Source organism: Belonocnema kinseyi, chromosome 4, assembly GCF_010883055.1.
Source record: "Belonocnema kinseyi isolate 2016_QV_RU_SX_M_011 chromosome 4, B_treatae_v1, whole genome shotgun sequence".
Lineage (NCBI taxonomy): Eukaryota > Metazoa > Arthropoda > Insecta > Hymenoptera > Cynipidae > Belonocnema > Belonocnema kinseyi.
In genome coordinates, this window is record NC_046660.1 from 127,841,172 (window position 1) to 127,853,139 (window position 11,968).

At 30.4% G+C, this 11,968-nt stretch overlaps 1 non-coding gene across 1 annotated transcript; it reads right to left on the minus strand.

The window, feature by feature from the left end:
* Positions 1-1,030: 1,030 nt before the first annotated feature.
* On the minus strand, positions 1,031-1,123 carry Trnay-gua. The gene is made up of 2 exons: positions 1,087-1,123; positions 1,031-1,066 (listed from the first exon to the last, which is right to left on the minus strand). It is a non-coding gene; the product is annotated as a tRNA-Tyr (tRNA).
* Positions 1,124-11,968: the final 10,845 nt, after the last annotated feature.

The following is an 11,968-nucleotide window of genomic DNA, read 5'->3' on the forward strand; positions in this document are numbered from 1 at the left end:
TCTTGAATAATTGCAGTAGACGTACTTGCCAAATCGCACTTCATATTAATCATTCATTATACATATCTTATCAAGGATATTATGGAACTTTTGCTATCAAAAATAAGAATAATTAATAAAATATCAAATAAAAATATTATGTTTTATTTTTTGTTACAGGAAATATCCCTGATTTGATATTGAAAACAAAGTTTAATTTTGATGAAACAAAAAAGTATAAAAATCGACTTAGCTCATTTTCATTTGATCATTCCAGGATGGAACCTTTCCATTTGGTCATTCCGAGATAGCTCCTTTTTATTCGGTCTTCCCGAGATGGAACCTTGTCATTTGGACACGTCGATATCATTTTCTGACTAAACTTATTCGCTATCATGAGACACATCCGCGAACAAATCAATTGATGTATTTAAAATGCCTGTAAAACTTAATAAACTTACAATATGTAGAGACATGTCAATTTGTTAAATTTTTATAAGAGAAACTATTTGCAATTTTTAAAACAGCCGAATGTTTTCAACAATAAATAACAATACAAAATCCCTTTTACCGAACGACTCAATCAATAATTGTTTTAAAGGATTAACTATCCGAGAATTTACTGTAACATAAAAACCATTGTAAAACCTTGATACTTAAAATTTTGTAAATCTTCATGATATTTAAAAAAAAAAAAGAAAACTTTGAAAAATATATCTTTCAGTACCAATATATATTTTATAAGTAAAGGAGTATTTAATCCATCAGAAAGTTCAGGTACTGTGAACGCAGGCAATAAAGAAGTTTATCAATGAAGCCTTGTATCATGCTCATATAGCCGTGAAATCTATAGATGAGGAGATGCATGAAAGAAAGTCAGCGTTTAACTAAAGTAGCAATACTCTGATATAAGCATGCGATATTTTTATTCCAACAAACAATAACTTCTTTCTAAATAAAATAATTTGCTGAAAGCAAAGATGACTTAATAAAAATTCAATTACTATATAATAAATTGGAACTAAAATGAACGTTTGATGAAAAAAAAATTTCCTTCGAGCCGGATTTGAACCAGCGACCTATGGATATCTATTTAACTTCAACCAACTACAGTCCACCGCTCTACCAACTGAGCTATCGAAGGCTTGGAGGCATGGACTTTCAAATAAGTATACGAAACGGAGGAGCATCTGAAGTCAGAAATCATGCCGTAAAATTCAAAATGTCAGCGACAGATGATGCACATCATTGAGATACAGTAAATAATAGTTCCCGAATAAGTTTTAGTATTTATAAAACACTAAACAGTCAATGTTTTTAATATGATGTAAAAAAAGAAATAAACATGAAAGAAAAATTGGTGCATCTATTGAAAAACGAGTATTACCGAAATTTACTTACATATCGCTGATTCGTTGGAGCTTTTATCACGAAATTTTCCAGTCTAGTAACTGCACTAGTATTGCGTAAGAATGTTAATATTAATCGTTATTTTCTTCTTGATTTGCAGTTCAAATAAAAGGATCTTGACTTGTAGAATGGTCAGAGGAAGTAGAAAGGTGATGGATTGTGCTCCATAATAATTCCTGGAATTCACTCGCATATTACTTCCTAAATACTTCACGCGCAATAGTGGCGTGATATTGCGATATAGTAGCATAATTTATTATATTTTTTATTTAATTATATTATTATTTATTATTATCATTCGACATAATATAATAGTAATCCTGTCTTATTATTTTGTTTATAACATACATTAATAAACGAATTGTTTAAACAATCAAAAATATTAATTTCCTAAAATAAAAATCGTCCCTGAATAAATTTTTCTTATTCCAACATTAAATAAAATAAAATAATATATCGTCAAATTTGTGTAAAAAATTGTAATATTGTAATTTTCCAAAGCATAAAAATTGTAATAGAACATCTTGATTTCTAAGTCTGTCTTCATTAGTTCTGACAAATATTATCCGCAAAGATTCATTACTGGACCAAATTGCACCACTTTCCGTGACCATTTCGTGGTTAAAATAAAGAATGTATTGTTCATAATTCTCTATAACAGACATTATTCACAAGATAGCACCTAAAATCGAAGAAAAATTTTTGAAACATTTCCTAGTTTTAAAAATGGAAGCTCTTGGGCACTTGGGCACTTGGAACATCATTTTTGTGCTTGTTTAAGCGATCTAATTATTTCCATCGTTTCCTCTTGATTCTTTCCTCCAGAACGACGATACATGAGAAAATATATTGTGGGAGACCTCGGAGTCTGCGTTCTTCTTGAACCAAAAATTCTTGAACCAAAAATAGAAGAATTAAATTTTTAGATAAAAAGTAATTAAATTTACATACCGAACCTAGAATAGTTCAACTTGCACGTAGAAAAGTAAGTTTTATAAAAAAAAGAGTTTTTAACCAAATTAATTAATTTTGATCTAAAAATATAACCATATATAATAAATATACATTTATTATAACTATAATGTGTAGTTTAAGTCAAAGCAAACGTTTTTAAACATTTGTTTAGTATAAATATAGTTGTTCAGAATACAGTTTATATATTAATATTTCAATCGTATTCAATAATTATTGCTTATCGTCTTAAATATGTAATACAGTGCATTTTATTATTATTGAAGCATTTATGCAATTATGATTTGTAGTTTCCTAACTATTTTATTTCAGAATTGTTTTTTTTTCTGAATTTACTTCTGTTATTTTTGTTTAAGTCAAATTAGTGATTCTGTATCGAAAATAGGTAAAATCAGGACAGTTTTCATATATTAAATTCATGACGAACTCCTAGATTCGTGAATAGAAAGGCATAATGAAAACTGCACTAGCTGAAGCATGATTTATCACCACTATAATATTTTTCTGCAAAAATTTTTAATGAAACAGACATTAGTTATTATCTTTTTTTTTTGCCACAACATGAAGACTATATTTTTTTATTATTCGTTGAAAAAGATTGGAGCAATTGGTTATTGCTTTAAATAAAATTAAAAAAAAAAACTTTCAGGAAAATTCAATTCATAATTGTGTCAGCTGATCTTTGATTTAAATTTTTCCTTTCTTTAATTTTTAATTTTGGAAATGAAGGAAGCCAAATTTTTCACGAATATGCGTTTTTTCAGAAATTTTCCATTTTTGTCTTGGATATGCTGCTGTGAAATGCCCTAGTCCTTTTTTCCCCTCATTTTCCAAATGCTGATTGAGATTAGGTCCTGAGTAAACAACTACTCCAAGTAGTTCATACACTTTTGTTGCATTTGCAAGCTCGTGAAATTTCTGAGGAATGTCGCCTAATTTCACTTTATTGAAGATTGCGCCATGTTCCATTTCAACAAAAACAAAGAAACCTGAAAATTGTACATGTTATACATGTCTTATACATAAAAGTTGGTAAAAAATGCTTATCACTTGATGTATATTTGTTTGCGTCTACTCCTACACATCCTCCTGTCCTGCAGTTTTTCTCCTGGATTTTAAAGAGGTTTTTGCGCATACCTTCGGTTAGCGGTATAAAAACTTGAACATACAAGGAGAAAAAGTTTTTAACTTCTTTCGACAAGGATTTTCCGCATTTTTTGTAATAATCCAAAGTCATTGAAAGTGTTGTTATTTCATTAAAGAGACGCTAAGCTAAGCTGCCTGTGCCTATCTGGCAATCCATCGCGAAAAGATCTTCTGAGACTTATTTTATTTGCTCTTTACTTGTGTTGCAAGCTACGTCCTTCACTATTTTTCCGCGTTTATTGTATGCGCTATCTTTAACTCCTTGCTTTAAAATAGACTTTAACATGTCGAATGTAGGAATTTGTGTGTAAAGCTGAATCAATATTTCTTTCATATATGGATTGTCCCAAGCAGCGACTAGTAATATTTGGAAAATTGAATTTGAGGCACACTTATTGGAGAGCGAATACTTGACTTTTCTGATCTTCAGAGGCAATCAAAAGCTTTTCTCCTCTTATCTTTTACATGCTTGCTTGATAAGCCCTTCCAATCCTCGACAAATCTTGCTGCTAAAATTTCCGAAAGGTTGTCATTTTTTTTACATTTGTCGCAAATTTCACAATTTGCAGAGTCCTTATGCCTCAGACATATTCGACAAATATTCTTTGATTTTTCTTGTAAATCTGCGAAGAACAAAAGAAGCTCAGAATACATTTAAAAAATGATTTATTATAAACATGCGTCAGAGTCATGTAAAAATTAAACATTATTGCGCAAACATGTTATTTTAGGCAACGAGAGAAAAAGTTCCAAAGCATATTCAAAGGCAGAGTAAAAAATAGTGTAAAAATATTTGCATCGCTTAAGAAAGCTTCGAAAATTGTCCGAGACACATAAGTAACGTTGAAAGTATTGACTAACCTTTTTTCAAGTTTATAGATGCAGTCGATCTGCGTTTAAACTCGGCCACTTCCATCAGATCGTTTCTTGACTTGAATAAACAGCTTTTCAATGTACTGTTTTTCAACAAACAGTTTTCAAAATTATCGTCGAATGAACTACTCTCCAATGTGCCGTCTTTTAACGAGGTATCTTCAAGCTGACTGTTGTGAATACTGGACGTTTCCATTGCAGTATTCAAACATTCAAGGCGCTGAGAAATGTCGATATCTTTCGCAATAAAAAGATTCGTTTTTCTTCTGAGGTACTGATTCACATATAGATCAATAAAAGCGTCTGGCCTCAGAGGGACTTTGTTGTCGTCAAGATGATCTAGAAATTTGCGCTTAACATTTTTGAATTTATATTCGACGGCCGCACTTGATGCAGGTAGTTTCCCATAACCGTACCGGTCTCTATAAATGTTGTACCAAAGTGGAATCCATCTGGCATGCTTCAATAATTTCTCAGACAATTTGGGCAAGAAATAAGCACTTTCGTTCTCTCCTGCTTCGCTTTGTCCAATAATTATAGCCTCTGCGTTCCACTTTGTATCTAAAAATGTCCATGTTGTCGGTGTCGATTTCTCTAGCATCGCACTTTCGTCATTCACTAAACTGACGTCTTCTTCTGGATTCGGAAAAGCTCGGACTTCCTCAACTTCCTCTTCAACTGCTAAGTCCTTTGAATCCATTAGATGAAGGAGTTTTTTGCAACGTTCGTATTGGATATCCTCACCTGACGCTGGGATTTTTCCATGTATTTCGGAATAAGCGACTGTGAAAATAGCTTTCAAAATTTGTTTGTATTTTCTTCGACACAGGCCTGGATTCATTGTCCGATTGCAACTTTGTAAAAAGTACGTTCTTTTCTCGATTCATTAGTATTTTTGAAAAATTCCGCATAAATTTTCATAAAATGGGCGACATCTATCCTGATGTAACACGGTGGAAGACCTTTGTCATGCGACTGCACATACTCTTCAATTGTTGCATTAGGAGTGAAAGCTCTTACAGCGGCTGTCATCAGAGCATCTAAAGCGTCACATGTCACCTCTTCGGGATGCGAAATTCCAGCCAAGCACACCTAAGTTATTAGCCACTTTGTAATGGCAGCTGCAGTGTACCTTTCCGACAGCATTTGACATACCGAAATTTGCCCAGCTAAAGTATTTAGCACGATTAAGTGTAAGTAGATGGGCCCAGACCATGAACCATCAGCTAACCTTATCTGAGAGATGATGTGTTCGCTTGCATCAATCTGTATACTGACTGGTCCTTTCTCAGCACAATTTAGGTACGCATGAGTTTGCGATAGCATCCAAGAAAATACGAAGTACGGCCTTTGTCCAATATCATGGATGATGTTCGCCATATAAGATTGCTTCATAATCTCCAAATCCATCCGTGGATCGGGATGTAAGTATTCTTTTGTGTGATGTTGATAAACAGCGTTCTTCAATACCCCTAAGTTTCGTAAAGTGGCAAGGTTCTGGATTTCCTGACCTCATGCGTTTAGCAGCTTCTTTAGCTCGGTAAATCTAAGAAGGTTTCGAACAGAGCTGTCTGGCGATTTCTGAATGAATGGGCTCCCGCAAATAGCGCTTTCCGAATTTTCCAACGCCCTCTCAATCAACCTGCAATCGAATAGTACGTCGTTTTCAAAGTTTTCGTTGTCAATTTCGCACCGCAGAACACAGCCACAGTTGAAATAACCTATATAAAAATTAAGAATGTTATTTTGTGTAAATAAACATTATTATTTGAATGTATTATGGCGGTAACGAAAAAAAGATAATGTGAAAAATTAATTCCGTCTGATGTAAACGCAATACAAAAAATATTTTAGTATTTTGATGCATCTTTTCAAACCCCTCGTTTGCTCACCATTTACACACATAAAAAATTGCAGATTCGATACTGTGCACGAAGGCGATTGCAAATTCTCACAATCGGAGAGCAAAACGTTTTCACCTATGTTCAAAATACTTTCAGTGGTTACAGGTCAGCGAGCTTACGCCTAAAAAAAGTAATTTTTTGTGGGTGGTGAGCCTAGCGAAATAGTCCTATGTTAGATGTTTGTAAACGGTAGACAAAATATCGGGATTTGCATTTTATTTGACAAAGAAAAATATTTTTCACTATACGGGTCCTCTTCGGAAGTCTATTAAGTTAGCTAAATCACGATGCCGTATTAAATCCTTCAATATTGCATAATTTGCAGCTAATTTAGACTCCCATGAGTATATTTTATTGAGTCCTAAAAAACAACCCAATAGTGAAGATTTGTGTAAACAATCTATTATGTTTTTAACAATTTTCTCTTAGAATAGAGTTAGAAAGTCACGGTTTTTTCCAAAAATGTTCACTTTTAATATAATTTTTAATTAAAGTAAGGCAAATAGTATTTTAATGTTAACAAACATAATGGTTGAAAGAATTTATTATCATTATTAACGATATTATCTTAGAATGATGCGAGATAACTGATAGCCAGGAATTTTTTCCAGGAGGGGGAGGGCTGACCTTAGGGCAGAAGGGCGAAACTTGATATTCGGAAAAAAATGGCTTGATATTTAATTTAAAAAATATGATTCTTTAAATGATTTATTATTGTTTGTGATAATATTATCGTTGAATAATATTCGAAGGTTGTGGTTTTTTCAGAAATCTTTCTTTTTTTCTACTTTGCAAATAGAGTGTGGAAGTAATTAATGAAATTCAACAAAATTAATTTGTTTAAACAAATTATTATTATATAATACTATATTTACCTATAGTTATGCTAGGTAGTTGCGGTTTTTTGGCAAAATTTTTTCACATAAACGAGGCAATACTTATATCAAATTAACAAGCATAATTATTTGAACAAATCATTCTCGTTTATAACTATCTTCTTCTATATGAATGCTAGATAGTTGTGGCTTTTTTTTTAATTTGACGTTTTTGTCCACATTTTACTCAGTGAGATTATTCTGAGAGTATACCATTATAAATAATGATAACTTATTTTAAAAAGTATACTGTTAAATTTAATTGATGATTACCTCGCTCTAATTGAAAATTTGAATATGAATGAAAAAATTTGGAAAAACCACGACTTTTTAAATCTATTCTATGAGAAAATTTCTAAAAACAATAATAAATTTTTGAAAAAAATTTATGTAGGCTACTAGTTATAAGTATAAACAATTATTTCACGTATTACACACACCCAATATCCGCGCTTATAATTAAAGTTTACAAAACGTCTTTTTTCTAAAGGTAAATACAAAACGTTAACTTGTTTTGTATTGTTGGCCTTTGAGTTTACTAAATTTCAAAGGTCATCGCGAAACTCGCATCCTTTACGTGCTAAATAAACCCCCACATTGCTTCACGAAGCATATCTCGCGTCGGATTAGAGGCGGGCATACCGGAGATCTTGAAATTAGTATCCATTGTACTTATAATCCCTTTGTAATCTAATTTGTAAGGCTTAGAATTTATATTTATCCTGGTTTGAAGACTTTCAAAATGGAAATTGAAAATTTAGAAAATTTTTACATTTTTTATGTTTTAAAAGTGTGATTTGACTGCAATAAGAGTGACAGTTTCACACACACAGAATTTGAAATTTATAAAATTTCCACGGGGGTAATTTAAAATTTAAGTAAAGTTACTATCTTACATCTTATTCACTTTTTTAACGTTTTCAATTTAAAATTCATTAACCTTTATGACTTTGAATTTCAAAATATATGCTAAGATGCGATATGCTAAGATTCACTCAGTAACAATTCCTCGGAGATTTTATAATTAATACTTAACTAGAATAAATTATTCATAAAAATATTTATTAATATTATACATTTTTATTAACATTTGTGACTTAGACATTCAACTTAATCTGAAGATATTTGAATCAAAGAAACGAATTCGTTCTACTCGATTTTCCAAAATTTGACTTTTATTTATATAATTTGTTTATGAAGATATAAATTGTCATATTTTAACATCCTCAGATTTCGAATATATTCGCATATTACGATAAACCAACGGTTGCTTCCGGAAATGCTGATATACATTTTAAAGAAGACTCATAGTTTTGGGAATAATTTAAAGTTATGTTAGCGTTTTTAATAATATGGCCGCCGAGCGAGAAATTCCGAGGTATGAGACGAGACAAGGTCGCCACGGGTTTTCCGAAGATTTCGACAAGTGTGCGCTAGAAGAGCGGACAGTTCGCGGCAGCCTTTTTTGCCACTCTGACGCGCTAATTAGCATTCTGAATTAAATAGTTAAATTCAAAATCTGATTACTTTTTTGTCTTGTACTAATTTATTTAATATAAAACACGACTATTTCACGATTTTTTCGAAAATTTAACTTTACTGTATTAGTTCTTTGTTTTAAAATATATGAACATGTTTGTAAATGCCTTGAATTGTTTAAAAGTATATCATGTTAAAAGTGTACTTTCTACAAATTTTCGAATATCAGATCATTAAAAATGACGAGTTGCCGAATTTTTTCAATTGTCTTGTCATTCTTAATGATCTGATATTTTTAATGTTTTGGAAGTACATTTTGAACATAAGAGTTTGTCTATGCTAGAGAAAGTTATTCATAATTTTTACAGCTGCTATATTATTTTCATTTTCATGATTTCGCCCAAGATTAAATTTTTCCTATATGAACTTAAATAAAAATTCTAGAAAAATTGTGCATATTATGCAGATTAAGAAACAATAATAATAACATTCACGATTTTTTCACAACTCTGTGTTTAATAAATTTTCTATTTTATTGCGGGTCAGCCAAACCCTCACGTGCCACTGGGCACTTCAAAATCCCATTTAACTAACATGGGGAAATTTTGAATTTCGAAACATAGAACTCATGTTGCAGAGTTTCATCGAAACGTCCCAATTTTTTTAGAGACAAGGGGAGAGTCTAGGAAATGAAATCATACTAATAACTTTCATTTTCAACCCACTCCCACCCTCCCCGCAGCGCTCCAATATGACCTAAAATTAAAAAAACTACATTTTTACGTATTATTGCTACTTTTTAGCAATTTCCGTCGTGTTTTTCATACAAATAATTACTAATGAACAATTTGAATATTAAAATGACCTTTTGAACAATTTTCAATTGTTTAAACAATTATCAATTTTTTAAAGAATCATTTACACCCCAAAAAATCTTTAAATAATCGTATTTTTTTATTTATGTGCAATATTTGGTCATGATTTGGAGTGGTAATTTTTTTTAGAAACATTATGCAATTATTTAAACCATTCATTATTGTTTATTTTCAAAATTTCTAAAAATTGAGGCAGAGATGTCCTCTTTATTTCAAATTGGTATCCTATGCTACTTTTTGTTAAATAAGTTCATAATTTTGACAAATTTCTTTTAACGCTTAATACATTTCTATTTGTTTAAACAATATTTATTTGCTAAAGCAGTTTGGTCCTATAACTAAAAAAATGAAATAAAATAAAACACATACAATCATGTTTCTGAATGTATAGTGTTTAGAAAGAATAAATTTATAAATTTTTAATTATTTAAACAAATATAATTTGTTTAAATAATTACTTTTCAAAAAATACTTTTATAATCGTAATTAATTGTACATCTTCTATTTCATTTAATTTCTTTAGTTATCGAAAAATAACTGGTTGATAGGATACCAAATTGAAAAAATGGACGTATCTGGCTTAATTTTTAAAAATTTTGAAAATAAACAATAATTAATTATTTAAACAATTACATAATGTTTTTAGAAAAATTTACTACTCCAAACAATGACAAAAATTTTCAATTCAATCAGAAAATACTATTATTTTTAAAAATTTTTGGGTAAATCAAAAAGGGGGTAAAGCCCCCAGCCATCTCTATAAATCAACCGGGGAGGATTAGAGTATGATTTTGGTCCAATCGCAATTTCACATCTTTGTAAAATCTTTGGGAAATCATTTTAATCTGTCTGAAATATTTGTAAATATTTTTGAAATATTTGGCAATATACGTCAGATTACTTTAATCTTTGGGAAATCATTGAAATCTTTAGGAACTCATTGAAAACTTTGTACACTTATTTAAATCTATCTATATCATAGTCTATATAATATTTACTGAATTCTCAATCTAATCAGACGTAATTCAAGTCCAAAATATATTAAATCATACATTGCGTAAACTCCGTTTCTAGTAGAATGTCAAAGAATAAGAGGTTATATTACAGGCATCTCTATTTTTATTCGAAATAAATTATTCTTCATTTTGGATATATTTAAAGGTAATTTTTTCAGTACATAAAATACCACAGAAGCAAACCATCGTATTTTCTTATCTTTAAATGTTTTGATTTCCATAAAAAGCTGCAGACGGCTTTGCCCTCAGGCGAGGGGCAAAGCCAACGAAATACATTATGTTAGAAATAATTAAATTACCAAATCATTGTTTTTTTCATGTGGGTAATACTTATAGAAATATGATATAAAATAATGTAGAACTCGAAATGAGAAAAAACTGGATGAATTGAACATACTATTAACTTTAAAAAAATCATTGACTGTTAACTGATTGACGCTGCACCCCTTATTACCCTACAATAAGTTTATTTTTCGGACCGAAACCGGAAAAATAGTTTAATTGATATGGATATAAGTAATTATAAACATTTTTCTACATTCTTTTGTTCAAAAAATTAACATGGGATATTCACAAATTTTGTACAAGGAACGAAATCCATGGGGCTTATAATCAGTTTTCATTGTATATAAATCATTTTTTCTAATCCGAAACGATCGCTTTATTGAGTTCGAAGCTTACAACGTTTTGCAATTTGAAATAAAGTTGAAGATTGAGAAATAAACTTCAATGTAAAATTGAAATTCTTGAACAAGTTATTATTCAGATTTAGAGTTATAATACGGCTAGGAAACATAAAATAACTTCCGAAGACACTTATCAGTCTTTTCTACATGAAAATGTACTGAGAAAAAGAACGCAATTCTAATTACAATTGCTCATATTGCTTAGGCTAATAGTATAAGAATCATTATTCCAGAAATTACTTTTTTGTTGAAAAATCAATAGGACCAATTTTTCATAAAAAAGTACATTCATATCGTCAGAAAGTTGGTTTTGTATACACAAAGGCAACAATGATATTTAGACTTAAACCTTTGAACTCGATGAGGGAGTAAAATATTTCATCCAATTTGATTACACATTCGATTATCTTTTATAAAAATTTTCAAAATTGCTCAAAGGCTTTATAATTAGCATGCCAGCCACATCTCCATGGAATTGACGAGATGCAGTCATTTTTACTTGGTTTGAGATTATCTTCTGAACAAAAAAATGATAAGTACTTCTCTGGCAAATGTACCGTTCTCGAGATATCTGCAATTTATTATTTTGTTGTTAATGTAAAATTAACCATGTAACAATTAACATTTTTAAGAATTTTATATTTCCTCTTGTTAAGAAAGCTCATAGGAAACAATAGTTGGGGCAGCATTTTTTGCTTTGACGAGTATTTATGCACATAATAAAATGACGTGTAAAATAAATGGAAAATAATC